Source organism: Dermacentor andersoni, chromosome 2 (genome assembly GCF_023375885.2).
Source record: "Dermacentor andersoni chromosome 2, qqDerAnde1_hic_scaffold, whole genome shotgun sequence".
NCBI classification, from domain to species: Eukaryota; Metazoa; Arthropoda; class Arachnida; order Ixodida; family Ixodidae; genus Dermacentor; species Dermacentor andersoni.
In genome coordinates this window covers 166,441,494-166,461,118 of record NC_092815.1, presented here as the reverse complement: position 1 = coordinate 166,461,118, position 19,625 = coordinate 166,441,494, and positions in this window count along the sequence as shown.

The window sequence follows — 19,625 nt, the reverse complement described above, 5'->3', positions numbered from 1 at the left end:
TGACGCCTCCATATTCTTTTCTTTCACGACGCCCGCTACAAGTAATTAGGTCAGCCGCGATTCGTTCTCTCCCTCTCTGCTCCAACCGAGAAGCACAGTGCCTCCTGAGAAGATTTTTCTCTGACGAAGAAATCCACCGCCACAATCACCTGAAAGGCTGCATTCTCCACCGGAGTGCTTGGGAATCACGCCATGTAGATTTAAATGAGCACTAACGTGGCATGTTTGACTTCTCGCATGGGCTTGGGTGTGTTTATTTGCGTGTTTGTGTGTTTGTGTGGGTGTATGTGTGCGTGCGCGTGCGTTTGTGTGTGCATGCGTATGTGTTCGTGAATGTTGTTGTTGTTGCTGCTGTTGTTGTTGTTGATGATGATGATGATGATGATGATGAAGCTTCAAGTAATGGCACAAACTCATTATGGCGAATAGGCCACGAATCGGGTGGTAATATGATTGAAAAATGAAAATTAATTATTTTATGAACAAATAACACAATAACACTCCACTTGCCAGCATTTAGCCTGTGCCAGAAGATTGCGCATAATTGTGAGCTTTACAAAATTTCTCACTTCAGTGCAACACTTGGGGAAGCCCTTTTTGGGCAACATGCTTAGCTTTATTTGTACACGTACAATTATTTCAAGGTTGATCTCCCTTATAGCCTCACTCTAGCTTGTATACTGAAGCCTTTATTTGACAGCCTGCTATCCTTCATTCGCGTAACCTCAGGGTTATAAACATGTTCGTTGGAACCACCTCTCAACCTTTGTCGCCACGAACACCAGCCTTAACGTTTCCCAGACAGCCGTTGCTCATAAGTATATGCAACAGCTCTCTGCCAAGCGCCTAGTTGCTTCCGTTGTTGCCGGACAATTGCTGACCCGTTTGTATATTTCTCAGTGCGGTTTTATTATAGTTAAGCGTATACGTGTTCACCTTTTTTCCGATGGCCTTTTTTCACCGGTTCACAGCAGCTACAACGTTAACGCTCAGCGCGGCACATTTCATTTATTGAAAATCTCTCGAATGTCGTCAACGATGGAGTAGCGAGGGGACGTAATCTCATAAGAAGGCACGTGCAGCATAAATCATGGTGTACATGCTGGAATGTACGCGAGTACCGGCGAATACGCTAGAATCTACCACGAGTGATGTATAAATAGCCGATACGTTTCACATGTGCTTTATATTTCGACGATGCACCACTGCGCTCGCCGCAGTGCCTGTGTTTTCTGTGTTGCTCGCTATGCACATGTTTGTCCAATATAAAGCTAACTTTTTACCTCACGCCTTTTGCAGCGCCTTATTCTTCACCTTCATGTGAGTGTCACAATATGGTTATAGATTTTCTAATGATATCAAATTATTCTACTGCCTAATATGTGTATTTCTCCTGCTTTGATATAATTTAATAAATATGTAAATGAACAAATAAATACTCAAATAAATAAATAAATGGGTCTATCACAGCACTACTGACTCTTCACGAGCTTCTCAGCGGCAAATTGGCTCCGAAGCACACGTTTATTGAAACATGAACCTTCGCCAATACGCCTGAATTGTAAAGCTGATATATTACGCTCAGCATCTTTATTTCATGGAAGTCTTTTGGGGTATATTGTCATACTGCTGGTAGCGATGATCATGCTGAACCGTCCATACATTGCTGTCCATTACATTTGTACGGGTCGGCAGATACTTGCAAAGCAAGTGAGAATAAGACGCCTCGTTTGCGTCTTAGATACTGATTTACAGTGTCTTCTATAATTATGTCCTTTTACTAGCCGCTGTTAGTTGTGACTCCTCAATCATGGCTGCTCGATTGGTCGTGGGTCCGTATCAAGTTTACAAAAGCATAGAAGTTTCACTCAAAAGTTTCACTCACCGACAATACTCAATTTAGAGCGCACGCAGAAACATAAAAATGAAAAAAATTCAAGCTTACTTTGTACCAGTAAAAGAAAGAACGAGACGAGTAGTTACAATTTGTTCCTTTCATAGGAATTGTGTCGCAGCGCAGCTCCATATGTTGCAGAATGCACTAAGCGGTGTGCAGGCGACAATAAAGTTGTGCACTCGCATGCTGGTCTCAATGTTCATTTCGCAATTTGCAACTCTCATTTAGTATAGTTGAACAGTGTTTTTATTGGAACAAATTTACAATAGTTCTGCGGCTTCATGAGAAAAAAATGAAAATGCATGTCTAAAGTCTTCAGTGCCTCAAAGCGATTTTCGCAGGCGCATTCTTTTGCCATCGAGTTCACAGAAAAAAATTTTAAGCAGTCAATTTTCTAGCCCATATTACGAACACCTTGGCTTATAGATATGCTTGGTCTTTTCTCATTTCAAACCGTTTTCAGTAATACCTGCTGTGGTTGCTGAATGGCTGTGGTGTTGGGCTGCTAAGCACGAAGTCATGGGATCAAGTCCCAGCCATGGCAACCTCATCCGCCGTGGGAAACTCCCCGGCTTCGGTGGCAGAGGTAATTGGCGCCACCTATGAAGAGGGCGAAGCCGAAAATTCATTCCCCTTGCATGGCCTCGTAGATAAACGCGCGCACGCGCGCTGATCCAGGTGGCCGAGCCCTTCCACCCCCACCTCCTCTCCCCTCGCCTTCCCCCGTAACTCCCTCGCAACTCCCTCACGTTCGACTACCCCACGCGCGCGCCGCGCGTACCTGCCGGCCCGGCGCCAGCTTTGCCCGCTGCATGACCGTTTCATGTTTCGTTATCTGCTGTTATCGGGAAGTGTGCGCTGCTGTGCGTTGACCGGTGTGAGTAGTTTCCTCAGTTTCGTGGTCCTCGGTAGCTGTGTGCTTGTGTTCCGCGATGTTTCACCCGTTTCACGACTCGTTCTGCTCGTGCATCGTGCAGTGATGCACAAAATCCTCAAAAACATGCCCTGCATGGTTGTTCCGGGTGCCTAAAGACAACAGGTGAGCGCTCAGACCCGAGGACATCAGAAGGCGCATGTACTGTACACGAACACAGCCCTGTCCATTTTTGTGCTCCATGAGCCTCCGGACGTCGTTGCGCCTTGATTGTGCTACACCTCCCTCTTAACGGTAGAGAAAGCTGACAAATAGATGTTCCTCCTCATTGTCACCTGGTCTATGACCTGTGTTTTTCTGTGCCAAGTCTCATTCTGCAACTTCAGTAACTTGCCCAGCTTTCCATACCGCCCTCAGCGCTTTTATGTGTGTCACGTTCTACAAACGCACTAACAGCTGAAAAATTACTGCTCGTGTTTGTGTATTATCTCAGTAATCGCCGATGGGAAAACCGCGCGAACATCCTTTATGTGTAGGCATGATACGGTTTTTTTTTTCTTCTGGAAGGCACGAGCATTGCAAGTGTCCTACATGCATACTTTTTCACTTCGTGTTTATTATACAAAGGAGTGCCCAGTAGGTACGGCTTAGTGCCTTAACTCACGTAATTTAATTGCTAAGCATCGCATTCTCGGCGAAAGAAAACCTTTCTATGTGCTGCTGCAAAAGCCAACTACCTTCTGTTCCCCTTGCCACCGTTACTCAAGTTGTGGCCAAGTGCAATATAATGTGTTAATGTGTATTTCAGTTTTTAGTACAATGTTATTTTTATTCTGCCATGCCTTGTTCAATTTGTTCAGTAGTAATGAACATGTCACCCATTTCATATACTTTCGAGCAAGTTTATAAGTAAGCTCTCTTTTTTGCTATGGCTGTCAATCAAACAATGTTAGCATTTGATCCTATTTTTTAGGTATGTTGCGTGTCATTGTTTTTGCCATTACCAGTGAGTTTTCCCTTTCTGTAGTTGTCATGACTTTGTCATACATGTCGTCTTGTTTTGTGCAATATCTTAGTGCATATATCAGAAGCTCGGCTACATTTCGGTGTTTAGGACGTTATATAAATATCTTGTTTTTTTTTATGTGCTTGTGCATGAAACGGCCTTCGTGTTTTCTAGCGCCTTTTATTTGTTATTTAACCGTCTGTGAATTTTTGTCTTTTGTACTCTTGTATATTTAAGGCACCTTTCACTTTTGCTCATTTTTTGAGCGTGTATCACACCACGTTATCAGAAAAATTTGTTTTCGGAATCGAAGTCAATAAAGCGAGACCAAAGATCTGTTGCGTTGGAATTGGAATATTTTTATGTCCCGGAAGATCAATGACTAAGTTGAAGATGTGCTACAGTTAACAATCTGGGAACCTACATTCCTTTCCCTCCTAATCCCCAACAGCGGCCTAGAGCCGTCCTCTTCTTTAAAATAAAGGCTTTATTCATTCATTCATGTCTCTGCACATGCTGGTATAGTATAAGTATGGGCAAGACTGCGTGCGTGCCAACGCATAGCTCACGGCGGACCACGCGCGCGCAATAGCAAAAAAAATAAAAAAAATAAACGCGCCACGTGCAGGTAAAAACAAAAAAGTAAGTGGGGCACGCGGCATGGGGGAAAGGGGGAAGGGTGCGGAGCGGGTCGGCATAATAAAAACAAAAAGAAAAGAAAAATGTTTGGGAGAGGAGGCGCCGCGCGGCTGCTGTTTCTGTTGCCATGACAACGCAAACAATCATGTGCGCCGCCATTTTGCTTCTGCGTCGCCCTGTGGTTAGGCCCGTAACTGAAGGGGACCTTGGCGCTAGCGTCGACAGAGCGTCTGCTCGAAAACAGCCAATGGCAGTCATGCGGAGATTCACCCCTGTGGCCGCATTTGAAGGGGGGCGAAATGAGAAAACACCCGTGTACTTAGATTCAGGTGCGCGTTAAAGAACCCTAGGCGGGCCAAATTATTCCGCAGTCCCTTACTAAAACGTGCCTTATAATTCGATCGTGGTGGTCGCACGTAAAACCCCTGGATTTAGTTTTTTTTTTGTTATCGGTATTATTAATCTACAGAATAAAACATTCCTGATTCTTATTCAAGCTTTGAAAATTAAATTTTCGGCGTTTTACGTGGCAAACCCATGGTCGTATTATGAGGCATGGCGTCATGAGGGACCGCAGCTTATTTTGACAGACCTGGGGTTTTTATTGCTCAGTTAAATAAAAAATCATGAACATAGATACAGGAACATCTTTTTCGCATCATAATTTTTATTTCAGGGTCAACACGCGCAAAGTTGCGCATGAATCGAACCTGAAAATTCGAGCTCAGCATTGCAATGTCCTAGCCACTAAAATACCATGGTGGGCATTTTTTGCTTCGTTGCTTTCTGCTTCATTTCACAATACACAAATTATATAAAATATCCCAGTGGACTCTGCCAAAAGAAACGCGGAAACACAAAGAAGTAGAGTATACGTACTCCGTTATTTTCTGTAGTGCAGCGTTTTTTATTAGCAATGACGTGTTCTTTGTTTATATATTTCTGTACTGTAGAGTGACCGATGAGAACTACACTTATCACATGGTTGATTAACTTTTTTTCCAGTTCCTCTTTCAAGTGCTATAATATCATCCAAAATTCACAATTTGATTGAATTGTTAGTCGTTTGCAACGTCAGGTGTTTATCGCTGTGTCCTTGGCCTAATTTTCGTGCCTGTCCAAGTTCAAGACCGTGAGAGCTTACTTATTCTGCCTAAGAGCCGCTTTTGCGTATTATTTATTTATTATTTATACATACTGCAGACCACATAACGTGGTCCAAGCAGGACGGGCATTTTTAACAACTCACATAGTATAAATCACAGTATATCACAGTATATGGGTGCACATACATTATGTTTTACATCCAGATACAAATAAATAAAAATGAACACAATGGCTAAATGTATACAATGCTATACGATGGCAAGACGATCGCGCTCTGGTAGAGAATTCCATTGAGACACTGTGTGCGGGAAAAAGGAAAATTTATAAGCATCTGTTTTTGCGAAATATGGCGTTAAAGATCTTGGTTGTTGATGTCGTGTAGGTCTTGTGGATAGGGGGGATAAATACAAGGAAGGATCAATAGCGAATTGCTGGTTAAGTAGAGAATTCAGGAAGCCCAAGCGAAATTGCTTTCTTCTGTACTGAAGGGGGGGTATGTTATTGGCTGTCATTAGTTCCGACGGAGAGTCCACACGACGAAATTTAGAAAAGATAAATCGAACAGCCTTTCTTTGAATTCTTTCGAGTTTATCAATGTTATGTTTTGTGTAGGGGTCCCATACTATGCTTGCATATTCTAGCTTTGGTCTGATGTATGATTGATAGCATAGAAGTTTTACATTTGGTGGTGAATTACGAAGCTTGTGTCTTAGGAAACACAACTTTCTGAAAGCAGAGGAACAAATGTTATCAACGTGTGAATTCCAGGAGAGGTTAGCCATGAACGTTACACCTAAATATGTGTAGTTATCGACATGATTAACTGTAGATGAACCTATGGAGTAAGCATACTGAAATGGGAATTTTCTTTTAGTTATAGAAATGGAAACTGTTTTTTGTGCATTTATGACCATGCCCCACTGGTTGCACCATTGGTATACGTAATCTAGATTTTTGTTTAGTTCTTTTTGGTCATGTATGCTGCAAACTTCACGGAATAATATACAGTCATCTGCGAACAATCGAATTTGAACCGTTGGATCAATTATATCTACGATATCATTTATATAGCACAAAAATAGCAACGGCCCTAGCACACTGCCTTGGGGCACACCCGACGTGACTGGTAGAAGGCGCGAATTTTGATCCTCGACTGTGACAAACTGCACCCGATTTCTCAAATATTCAGCCACCCAAGCGACCAACACCTTCGGAAGACCAATGTTGTTTAGTTTATAGATTAGTTTGTCATGAGGAACTTTATCAAAGGCCTTACAGAAATCTAAAAAAATTGTGTCTATCTGAATATTATTATCAAGACCTTTGGCAAACTCATGCGTAACAGTGACGAGTTGCGTCACTGTCGAATACTTCTTTCTAAAACCGTGCTGAAAACTTGTTAATATGGAGTGTTTGTCAAGAAATTCTGTAATTTGAGTGGCTATAATATGTTCTATAAGTTTACAACATGAGGAAGTTAAAGATATCGGTCTGTAGTTAGATAGTAATAATCTGTCGCCTTTTTTGAAGATAGGGATTACTCGGGCCGTCTTCCAGTCACGCGGCAAGGTTGCTGTTGACAAGGAACTATTAAAAATAATAAAAAGGAACTTGGCAATGCATTCGGCATATCGTCGAAGAAACACATTTGGAAGATCGTCAGGACCGCAACATTTTTTCGTGTTTAAGTTTAAAAGCATAGAAACCAAACCAGGATATGAAACAAAATTGACTTCGTATGGTTGAAAGGACATCGTGGTAAGCGTACATGGTCCGGATACTGAAAACACGCTATGAAAATAGGCATTAAAATGATTTGCTATATCTTCATAATTTGCGACTATGCTACCGTCAACTGATATCTTTGAAACTGCTTTCTTGGTTTCACTAAGATAATTCCAGAATTTGGAAGGATCATTCTTTATAAAATTGGGCATTACAGTTTTAAAGTAGTAATCCTTTGCGTGATGCATCGCTTGTGCAAGGATTCTTTGGTGATCGCCGATAACACTGCAGTGCGCATGCTGCTTTTTTAGCCGTTTAACTTTTCTCTTCAATTTAATGATTTCACGAGTCATCCAGGGTGTACGCCTATGTGTTTGTTTGCGTTTGCTGGGTATAAAGTTGCTCATACAATAATGACACGTCTCAACAAATTTGTCCCAAAGAGCGCCCGTGTCCGGGGCGCCGTCATCAAAGTCAGCAAGTACGGTTTCCATGTATTCAAGCACACGAGCATCGTCAGCTCGGGAATAGTCCTTAAAATACCGAATGGGAGATTTTTGGTAGCTACTGCATTTAAGAAAAGGAATTGACACGCTTACAAGTTCATGATCGGACAGCCCTTGTTCCACTAGAATGGTATGTTCTGAAAAAGCCCTATTTACAAAAACCAAATCTAGAACCGAGCTTGCATGTCCTTGTACGCGTGTGGGTTGTTTGATTATTTGAGTTAGGTCGTGAGCGAGCATGATATCAAAAATGATGTTAGCGTTTTTACTGGCCTGGGAACAGGACAGTCCCTCCCAGTCCACACTTGGCAAATTAAGGTCACCGACCACAAAAATTTTCTTATTATGATACTGTGACATATGTTCTTTGAGCACAGTTAAATACTCCGGGCACGCGTCCGGCGACCTGTAACATGCATATAAGATGAAGCTATGTCCCCAACAGGATAACTGTACACACAAGCATTCAGGAATGCCAACATCAGTTGTAATCGTAGCTTCTACTACGGGTTTAACAAGGATAGCTACTCCCCCACCTCTAGTAGTTCTATCTTTTCGATATACGTTGTAACATGAGGGAAAGATTTCATCGTCACTAATTTCCTTTCTCAGCCACGTTTCTGTTATCACCGCGATGTGAGGATCATGCTGCATAAGTATGGTTTCTAACTTATCTATTTTATTAGTGACACTGCGCGCATTTATGTTAAGTAGCCTCAGTTCTTTCCGCTTGGTTACATCTCCGGCTTTTTTGGAGGACCTAGCGATTTTTACTTTGGATGTGCTTTCCAGACGAGGGATCTGGTCGCATTGCTCAGTTATGTCTGCGGCAATGGCGCTTGGCTTCGAGTATTTGGCCGTCGGGTTTCGCCTGCCGCCGTGCGTCGCTTTTTGCTTCCGTTTTTTTGAACAGGTACCTTATCATTTTTGTTTTCGTCCCAAACGTATGCCTTTTTATTGATATATAGCTTATCGTATACCAGCGAGGCTTTCTCGCCGTTCTCTCGATTCATTTTGCAGCTTTGCTATAGCTTTCTTCTGATTTCCCGTACTCTTACCGAAAAATCCTCGCCAATAGAGTAATTCGTGCCTTTCAGTTTGCTTCCCTGCTTTAGAATTGTAATTTTGTCTCTTGAATCTAGGAGCTTGAGAATAACAGGCCTAACCTTGCCAGGGGATGGCCGTCCCAACCTATGAATACGTTCTATAGCCACTGGTTCTAGCTCAAGAATACGTTTTATTATCTCATTGTTCACAGCACCTTCTAGCGATTCGGTTTTCTCTTCTTCAGCTTCAGGTAGTCCGTAAACAATGATGTTAGACCTTCTGCTTCGGTTCTCCAGGTCATCAATTCTTGCTTCAAGGTAAGCAATTTGCTCCTGGCACGACGTAACCTTAATTTCTAGACTGGCCAAGGAATCTAATTTTTTGTCAATAGCAGTAAGGCGTTTTTCTTTAATTTCCCTAATGTCGATTGCAATCTCACTAAGTTGTTTTGCTATTTGTGCGAGGTCAGGGCCGGGGTTAGTTTCGATGTCGCCACAAAGCAGTAGTAACCATCGAACACATGAAGCAGTATCGAACAAAGCGCAACATATTCCGGAGCCGAACAACCGTGGGCACGGCAACACCACCAAAAATGGATCGTCAGAACGAAAGCACTTTCCGTATCGTTTGCTTACCTGTACCAAATACAGGAAGGGATTAGATGTGACCCACATCGTGGTGATGCCGCCGTGCCCAGTGCCAGGCAAGTCCGCTGGAAAGCCTTTTATAGCGGAATCAGTCCATGTCGTCATCCACTCTCTGGTCACGTGGTAACGTTGTAACGTCTCCGTTGGGTGAGAGGGTAGCGTTGCCCATGACGTTGCTTGTAGATTATCCGGTGCTTCGTGGTGATGGAAATTCCGCTCATGCGCCGCTACGACGTTCGCCGGTTCCACGCGCGTGTTGTTGGCAGTGATCAGCAGGCCAAAGATCTGTACCAAATACAGGAAGGGATTAGATGTGACCCACATCGTGGTGATGCCGCCGTGCCCAGTGCCAGGCAAGTCCGCTGGAAAGCCTTTTATAGCGGAATCCGTCCATGTCGTCATCCACTCTCTGGTCACGTGGTAACGTTGTAACGTCTCCGTTGGGTGAGAGGGTAGCGTTGCCCATGACGGTGCTTGTAGATTATCCGGTGCTTCGTGGTGATGGAAATTCCGCTCATGCGCCGCTACGACGTTCGCCGGTTCCACGCGCGTGTTGTTGGCAGTGATCAGCAGGCCAAAGATCTGTACCAAATACAGGAAGGGATTAGATGTGACCCACATCGTGGTGATGCCGCCGTGCCCAGTGCCAGGCAAGTCCGCTGGAAAGCCTTTTATAGCGGAATCCGTCCATGTCGTCATCCACTCTCTGGTCACGTGGTAACGTTGTAACGTCTCCGTTGGGTGAGAGGGTAGCGTTGCCCATGACGGTGCTTGTAGATTATCCGGTGCTTCGTGGTGATGGAAATTCCGCTCATGCGCCGCTACGACGTTCGCCGGTTCCACGCGCGTGTTGTTGGCAGTGATCAGCAGGCCAAAGATCTGTACCAAATACAGGAAGGGATTAGATGTGACCCACATCGTGGTGATGCCGCCGTACACATAATCGTACACATAATAAACTCATAAGAGAAACTAGCTTAATAAAGCTTAACAAAGTACGCAAGACTCTGATTGGGGCCGTTAGACTTTGCTAAAACGGGCACAGTTTATTTCTGTGCAGTATGCTATACTCATTTTCTATTCTCTAGGATACCATTCTTAGCCTGGGGATTATTCAACTCAATATGCAGCTTTTCCTCTAGAGAAATCTCCATAGTAGGCAGCAGCGTAAATATTTGTATGGTCTTGTTTTTTTTATTCCATTCCTTGTTGACCATTGCACGTATGATGCTTTCTGAAAGGTACGAATACGTCTAAACTGAAGTAAACCCTCGTTATGAAGCATTGCCTACTTCAAATTGTGTTTTATTTGAAGTTCGACGTCACTGCTTGTGTTCCAGGCCAAACTACTCGAATTGGTGACCAACTCCTCTTAGTAGGAAGTTCGGAAGTGAAAATCTTTGTGAGACCACTGGCTGCAGCACAGAAGGTAAACCTTTTTATTTATCAGCCAGGAAAACGAAAGAGCGCTGCAAATTCCGCTCAGCCACGTGGCGGTAGTTCCTAGGGCACGGGTAAAATAAACAGGAGCGCTGACTGCCCTGCCTTTGAATGCATTTCGTGCTGCCAACTTATCTGCAAGCGATGAAAAGCACTCAGTATTCCCCTAGCCCCTCTGCCTCCGCTCACATCCTCTTTTCTTCATGGCTTTCAAAGCACTCTCCTCCCTTTATTCCTTTCCTACCTGTTGGCGCCGAATGTGCATGCTGCATGGTCGTCCAGACAACAAACGTACGTGTAGAGAAGCCTTTCGGCTATCAAAATATTAAGTGGCGAGAAAAAGCACTCTTGCCGTTGTCGCTGCTCGAAGTGGTACATCATTTCTGTGGCTTTTCTTGATTGCGACTGCAGCCTGTAAAGATGCAATCAAGCCTACTTTTTGAAGTGAGAAGTTGGCGTGTCGTCGAAGTTATTCAACGCAGTTCTACTAGCAGAGATAAAGGTGAAAACCGCGCACCATTTGCGTGTATCAGCAGCGGCATATTGGATCCTCGGAACTAAGCTAATCTAAATCGAAAGCAACAAGAAAATATTTTTGGATGAGGGCCAGCCTTCTACTGCATTCACGATTGTAAGTTGAATCATAGTGAAGTAATTTTATGCGTAGTTCCAGCATAGAACATAAGCTTGCTGATCTATCTAGGGGCTCTAGGGGCTCGCGGTGTGCCCTTACTAATTTTATAGCACTAGGACCACCACTTGCTCAGTTAAGCAGGGTAATGTGTAATATACAAATGAAGAAGTGTAGGTGCACACGCTATCCTGCTAACAAGACTCACATATGATGCATGTTATGTGGGCTGAAGCATGGTACAGCACAACCCGAAGCATGTTATAATATAAAATTCATGAAAACATAGAAGATACAGAAACACGCGCGCACAAGCAGAGCTATATATAAGATTATCTGTTTGTAGATAGCCAGAAGCGCTACGTCGCTTCTTGCGATGTACAAAAAGATTATTACATTAACAGCTACTCTCATGACACTGGAGCCTACTGTCGTAAAGTTTCATGCAAAAAAAGCAATTATTATCCGGAAATTCATAAAGCGACAAGCGACACTCCGCAGCGCGCGAGTACAGTGTCACACAGGCAACAACGGAAATGAGTGCATAGTTTTACAGCAAGCCAATTAGTCAGCGAACAGAAACCCCATTTTGCATCGCAACACGCCTCGTCTGGCATGGATTAGTGCAGGAGCTGCAGCTCTCGGCAGTGGATGCATAGATAGGGGCTATGAGCGTCCCTTACAAATGGAGCGAATGAATGTGCCATCAAGCTATCTTGCTTACTTTGCCTAATGTCTTACCATCGTATTATTTTTTAACATGCAAAATATTCGCAGCGTCACCTGGAGAACTCCGCTGCACTGGAGAAACTCAAGTGGAAGTCACGCGTGTTCTTCTCAAAGGAGCACTGGGACTGGAGGTCCAAACAGCAACGTTGTCACAGCAACAACGCTTTGGCAGCAAAGGCCCGCCGTGTTTGCGATCGTTGGCAACACTTAGCGTATTTGCGCTTGCACCTCTTTCGCTACGCTGGCATGGCCGACGCTCGCAGACTTCGCCACGTGTTAGCAGAATTTTATCTTTGACGCTGTGTCCTCTAATATTTTAAAGCAAATGATGAAATTAAAATTTAATAAGAAAGTAGCTTTTCGCGCCATCTATGATTTGAGCCTGAAAACTGCTTGTTTGCCGGGACATCAGTGGACTTCGGCAAAACGAAGGCTTACAGTATGCCTTTTCTACGAAATTGTATGAAGTGAGAAATGTGCTGTACCAACTGAGCGTAACGTGAATAAGTGAGGGTTCCGGGGGCAAATTGTGGCCTAAGTACTTCAGCAGAAGGTAGTTTGCAATTGCATAACATCGTTTGGGGTAGCGCCGCTACCGCGAAGGGCAAGAGGAAGCACGAGAGCCACAAGACGGTGCGGGCATATCTAGTCCCTCTCATGAGAGAGGACTGTAAATTGTTGAATCAAAGATGTTGAATCTAAGAACGTGACAGTTAGGGCATGGACCCTCCGATTATGAATGCGAAAGGAACTCACCGCGGTGACATTGTTCAAAACCCTAGGACCGTGATTCAGAGCAGCGTGGCTAAGCGCGAAGTTAAAAAAGAAGAAAGGGCGACCCAGTTGGACATCCCTGAACTTCTCCGCACTAACTGTGACTCTTTCAAGTGCCTGATCCACAGAGATGCTGAAAATATGCGCCTTTAGTGTGCCTGCGCAAATGCTTGAGATATTTGCGTGGCGTTTCTCGAAAATGTTCTATGCCATGAAACCTCCAAGATTAAGGCCACAGGGCGAACGTTCACATATACTATGGAAACAAATCGAAGCGAAGACGCGAACCGAGAAAGCAAAGTCCTCTTCGTGTCAGCAGCCGGCTGCGCAATCTGGCGAAAGAACCAGACCCGCACAGGCAATCACGAACGCTTCTCACCGACTCCTCATGGTGCTGATGACGTTCTCAGAGCCGAAATTTCACACAGTCGCTTATAGGGCGGGTTGTTGGCACCGTTTATTCGTTTGTGGACGCACGGGCAGTTCTTTTATGTCACGTCACGCAGCCCGTGCTCTCTCGTTCCTGACTTTCCTTAAGACTTTTCCGCTTGACATGCGGTTCGATATTTGCTCTTCTTGCTGTTTTTATCGTTGTGTAAAAAATAGCAGCTTCGGCGTGTCGTAAATTGATGCGTGACAGACAGCAGTGTCTCCTCACTGAATATTCAAGGATAACGGACAGCAGCACCTACGTATAAGCATATATAAAGTGGACTGCTCAAGAGAAGAAGACTATATACATAAGCACTAAAAATGATTCGTTGCCAAGGCCTGCTAAAATATGCAGTTGTGTCGAAGGCGCTTCGTGCGTTGTCCTGGCAGCTATTCTTGCGGCGCGAAGCTCGTGTTGCAACTGATGCGATATTTGCCACTAATCCCTGTGCCCAGAGGTTTTCAGAGTCGGCCGTGGAACTTGGCGGCATCGAAAAAACTCCTATAAACTTTATGAATAGGACGATAGGAACAAGAACAGCTGACGCCAGGAAGATGAAAAGCGTGCGGTGGGCTAGTGCTTATGGCGGCTCTAGAAAAGCAGACTATATCCGCAGAATGGTTTAGCATGAAGGCGCTTTAGCTCGATATTACAGGTTCAATGGTTGCGACAGCTCGGTGAGCGAAATGCTTTCGAGTCTTGGAAACCTTCTAGGCCACCGGCTTACATTGGGAGTTCAACAAAAAAAAACATAGGATAAAAACAGGCAAACAAATACAACAGTTATCGAAGTGTCCTAACCGAAATTGAGGCATACGCGAGTTGTCTTTAGTCTCTTTCCCTTTTTTGTCTCGTTTCTTTACAGCGAAGCCATATAGCTCTATCCCCAAATGCACTTGTCATGTCAGTGGGAAAAATTTGTGCTGATCTCGAAGGTAGTGCAGTACCGGGCCGACACGTGGCGGAGATGAAGCCGGCTTCAAGCACTCCGCCCATAATACCACTACTACTACTGCCACTAATAATAATAATAATAATAATAATAATAATAATAATAATTGAAATAAATAAATCAAGCTGCATTGTTACAAGTCGATGGGTAGGCTGGAATCGTTTGTGAACAACGCATAGACTCACAAGCAGGACAGCATTGCCACATACTCAGGGGACAAAATGTGCGTACAACCATACGCCCTTAACTCGCAAGAGGACAATGCCACCGATTGTGGGGATATCTATGCTGTACAAGGTAAGGACTGAATTGTGATATCCACTGCATATTTATCTCCAGGCACACCAAAGGGTGATATTGAGAAATTCATTACCACGCACTTCGCAGGAGTTAGCCATGATAACACAACCTGCATCGTTGGAGACTTTATTCTGAACATTTAAAAACCAGACAAGAAATGGTTCACTCAGTTTGTGACAGAAAAACTTGGTTTGAAGTGCCACACTAATCCAAGTCACTCAACAACTGAACAATGGTCGTGTATAGATTTAACTTCGGCCAATATTCTGTCTAACGTTGGGACCGAATCAATCAGTGTATATCACAGAAGCAGAAAGCTACCTTCGCTACCATTGCCAAATGATGAAATTAAGTATATATAAGCTTATCTAACCCTGTGTGATGTGCTATAGCTTCGCTGGTCATCCACCTTCAAAGAGTGGAACGACTCATGAATTTTTCGCATGTTCTCGTTTCGCTGTGCGAAGTTCTTTATTTAGCGCGTTCTTGACGAGTTCAAGGGCACTATCACAAAAGCTGTTCCCATCTGCTTCTGTTATATTTCTGCCCTTGGTCCTTCACGATTGTTGACGAATTTTTCACCCCGGCCACTTCGACTGTGTGTCACCCGGCACCACAAAAAAAAAGAAATCCAAATCCTCTCATCTTATTCTACATGTAGTACACACTGATTAGGTATTTCTATGTGTATAAAAATAGATCGTTCCACTTCTACGCATTTTTGACTATTAGCCATCCCCCTTTGGTTGAACTTCTTACCAGCTGCGCCCGCTTGGCCTGTTGCCACACATTGTCAAAGAACCGCGAAAGCTTCTAACTTCATAATGACGTATATGCATGCAAGATACTTTAATATGCTTACCAAAAGTGGATTTCGTTTAACAGCTGGAGAACTGTCCCGTTCCGAAAGAACTATAAGATGGCTGCCCGCTGATCGCTCTGGCACTAGCTGTATGGAGGTGCCCATGAGAATGAATTTCTTAGTGTGTTTAATTTTAACCTGCCAGTAAAACGTTGTCGAGCCCATTCGGAATGTATACTACATCGTGCAGCCAACTGTTCTTCGCTGAGGCTTTCTTTTATCCGCATTTTAACTATTCGTTGCATGCCACTGCAATTTTCGACCAGCCATCACATGCTAAGCACGACGAAGCAGACCAATCGCAGAATCCGGCATCGCTCTATTCAGTCGGTTTTCTGCTCTTATTGCGCTAGCTCGAGCACGCGGAAACCCACTTCGCTTATTCTGCTGCTCGCCTCTTCTCAGCAATTTTGATAACAAATACCTGTGAAAGTAGGAAATACTATTCGTCTTGAAACCAAACAAAAGGAATCTCGTGCAAACGAAGGGAGCGTCTGATTGGGCCGTTCAAACGCTGCGGTTCACCACCAGATGTTTGTGTCGGTGGTCACGTAAATTTGACGTCAGGATATTGGAATAAATTCAGAATGGAATAGCTTTCCGCTATACGGCCCCAACATAGCTTTCAGTAACAGTTATCTGGTATCTAGCTGTTTCCGGGGACCGTCACGAAGATAGCGCAGGCCAAAAATGTGGGCCGTTGCGGTTGAAATTTGCAAATGGCTACGTGCTACTGTTTACGGGCCAGTGGCACCACTCGGTATGTGTCACTGGTTGTGTGCCACTAAGAATGTGCTCCTGCAGCCACTGAGTATGTGTCACTTGGTATGTACAGCAAGCTATGTGCTTCTGGGTTCACTGGGTATGTACTTTTCTTTACTAAACCCGTTTTGCTGCCAACTTGGAAATGTGTCACATGTATGTGTCACCGGGTACGTATCCCTGATCAGTGAACATCTTCGACGCTATCTTGGGTCACTGGGTATCAAAACAAGAAACATCTCCTCTAGCTGAACTTTACGTAATGGTCAACAGTCTGTATATGCCAAGTGAAGTTGTCAGCTGAAGTAGCGCTGATTATGTCCATAATTAAAGCCATGGCTTGAAGGAAGAACACAACGTAATGAGCAGCTCATCTCTGTTTATAGCGCAATGCGCCGCCAGCATGTGTATATATTTTCATGTTTTTACACCTGTGACGAAGTTTATTTTTTTCGTAGGCCAATTACACCACCATATTTCTATTACGGAAGGTGGAAGTTTCTTTTCTTTCGGAAATGATGTTGTAATAAACAGTGTTTTGGGTATAATAGAAGTAACAATTGCTTTTTTCGGTATTATAGAAGTAACAAATGCTGTGACTCGCGTCGTAATGAGCAACCTATGAAACCACGAGTTACAATTTCGCGGTGATATCATCACTACTAGCTCAAAAAGTTGAAATTTTCAGGCGTTGAAAACGGGATACAGTCTTATTTCAATAGGTCGCCGGAAATTGCTGAGAACTCTAAATACGGTGAAAGGGGATTAGAAACGTCTTATTTTCCTGTGTAGAAGCTTCCAGAATTCTGATAATCCTATTCGCTGACCGTCATGATAGAGACTTTATATTGCTTGACCCTTGTACTATTGCACGTTGCTTTGCCGATCCTTCTAACAAAATTACAGTGAGTATAAAGGAAGAAGAGCAAAGCAATGGCACAGGATTTCCGTCCTTTTAACAATAGCGGAGCACAGAATTTATTCCAGTCAATCCGGATATCTTATTACGACGGTATTTTCTAAATGTAGTTGAGAAACAAGAGGCCCCTTTATAGAAGGTATCGATAAACCAAAATGAACATAAAGCATTTCTTGAGAAATAGTTTGCATACATATAATTACCCAACCGCTGCAGCATCGCTGCCTTGCCCGCTTCAAACGAAATTGATGGAACAAATTTTGGTAACTTTCAATTTCAACTTTGTGAACAGTACAGGAAACAGCGGGCAATAACCAATTGTGTAAATTGATATTGCTGTCGTAAAAAAATTGCATACGGCCACCTTACCGACTCGCAGACCATGTGTAGATTCAATGACAATATCCATGATATTCACTGTTTTGATTGCTGCCAAAAACACTATCGCAATTACGGCGTTTCGAAAAGTCCAAATTGAGCATTCAGCAGCAAAAATGTTTTTCATCCGCAGGTCATGCAGCGCACTTCATTCTTAAAAGGTCCAGCATTAAAGCCTGTCATGCACAATACCTTACCATTACAATAAGTAGAGAGTCTTAAGCACCCTTAAATATAATGAAATTACTGGCGTAAACATCAACACCTAATGGTCATGAAATCACATGAACTGCCCGAATGAAAAGGAACGCGGCCGTATGTGGAAAGCTAATGAAACATCATGGCTCCGTACATAAAAACCAGTGGATTTACCACATGACACGGATGAAAACACGCATGCGAAAAGAAAAACACGCGATTTGTCCCGATATACAGCCAGGGGCTTGTCTGTTCTGTGAATTTCCCGGAAATATGCAGTGTTTTCACCAGCTAGTCTCGGGGTTGTGTCTTTTGAAGGCTATTGTAGTATTGAACGAAACAAAAAGACTGTGCACCAAGCTTGTCGGCTGACAGGCCACTCTTGCCATCATGTAAACGCAATCACCAGTAGCACGCGCTTCAAAGCAAATGGGCGCGCGATCACTCTGGTGCCACAGGAGGCAGTGCCACAGCAGCGCTGGTGTAGCGCCCGGTAACTTGAGTTTGCCTCGTCCGTAGATTGATGTCTTCGTCAAAAAATGCATCTGAAAATTTTTCCATTTTATTTTCCTCAGCCATTTAATCGGCTCTTTGAACGCTCACCGTTACGTCAGCAATTTCGTTCCATAATTGGGAATTTAAAGCTCTTGAGTTATTGCAATGCAAAGGCACTGTATATGAAATAGAATCGTGCTGCATCATAGTCATGATGGTCATTCAGCAGCAGCAGCAGCAACATGACCATTACCTCTATGAATTTACTGCAGAAAAATTATGTCGCCGAAAGTGTCGTCCAGTCGCCCTTTCCTCTATATATGAACAGACCTTTATATTTTTAATCTGGCCGCATAAGCCCTCCAACTGGCATTGTTGACTAAGTTTCTTTTACATGGACAATAATTCTCATGAAGACACGGGCCATTTCCTACATCTTCCATAAATTACCTGATGATCTTGCTCCATTTCTGCTGTAAAAACAGCAGAAATGCTGTAACAGCGTCTTAACATGCTGTAAACGCATGTCAAGACGAATCAATTGCCGGCCTATTCTGCCAATGTAACCTAGCGAGCAGTAGCGTTACCACGACCACCACCACGACAATAGGAAGAATGTTAACACTGTGTGATGAGCTGTTTTTCTTGGGACGCTGAGGAAACAAACTTTTTCACGACGATGAGCCATACATATCATGCTGTAAACGTGATTTCAGTTATCATGCGGGCACTTGCTCCGGAGTAACGTTAGGTACGTACCAAAAAAATCCGAGATCACCTCGAAATCTTGGAAGAGAGCCACATGCAAAACAGGCAGGACCTGAAGTGGTCCGAGCACAGCAAATGACGACGAAGGACGAGAACTGAACCTAAAAAGCGAAATTCCAGAAATGTACCGCAAACATCCTGTGCTGCTTGAAATGACAGTCAAGATAGACGCTCTGAAATAAATAAAAGAAATGGTGGCAAGCGTTGAACAGGCAATGTAGGAATTGACTACAAAATATGATGAGGTCATCCTTGAGATGAAGCAGCAAAATGCAGATATTGCAGGCCTTCGAAAGCGACACGAAACACTTCAGATCAAGGTGAAAGAGCAACAAATCGACAAATTTACGAAACACTTGAATGATATCGATAATTACGGCAGACACCTGAATTTGGAAGTTCATGGTCTGCCGCATCATGTCAATGAAAACTTTCTAGAACAGTTTAACTGTTTAGCGAAACATCTTGCGCTTCGACAACTTTCGACACAGGACACTGAAGCCGCCCACTCCGCATTCCGTTGAAGGTCAGGGCTG